Genomic DNA, 594 nt, shown 5'->3' on the forward strand with positions numbered 1-594 from the left:
CCCAAGTTCAAATGAGTGAGTCATTACCATGCCACTGAGCGCAGAAGGACGGAGGAGGAGGTGACATTGGGGTGTCCCCCCCTTTTTTTTTTTTTCCTTCGCGGCCCAAGTTCAGTTATAATGAGTGAGTCATTACCATGCCACTGAGCGCAGAAGGACGGAGGAGGAGGTGACATTGGGGTGTCCCCCCCTTTTTTTTTCCTTTTCTTTTTTTAAACGGCGTCTCTTCATTGTGGGAGGGACTGTTGTTTTTCTCTCTTTTGTACTTTTTTTCCTATTTCTGCGTACTTCTTCTGAGATAAGAGGGATGCTTAGTTATAATGAGTGAGTCATTACCATGCCACTGAGCGCAGAAGGACGGAGGAGGAGGTGACATTGGGGTGTCCCCCCCTTTTTTTTTCCTTTTCTTTTTTTAAACGGCGTCTCTTCATTGTGGGAGGGACTGTTGTTTTTCTCTCTTTTGTACTTTTTTTCCTATTTCTGCGTACTTCTTCTGAGATAAGAGGGATGCTTAGTTTTCTCCAAGGACAAAGGAGGAGACAGATGGGGGAGCCGAGTCCTTCTCCCTAGGTTGAACACATCCGTCCCTCATTT

Source organism: Acanthisitta chloris, unplaced genomic scaffold (genome assembly GCF_000695815.1).
Source record: "Acanthisitta chloris isolate BGI_N310 unplaced genomic scaffold, ASM69581v1 scaffold6074, whole genome shotgun sequence".
Taxonomy (NCBI): domain Eukaryota; kingdom Metazoa; phylum Chordata; class Aves; order Passeriformes; family Acanthisittidae; genus Acanthisitta; species Acanthisitta chloris.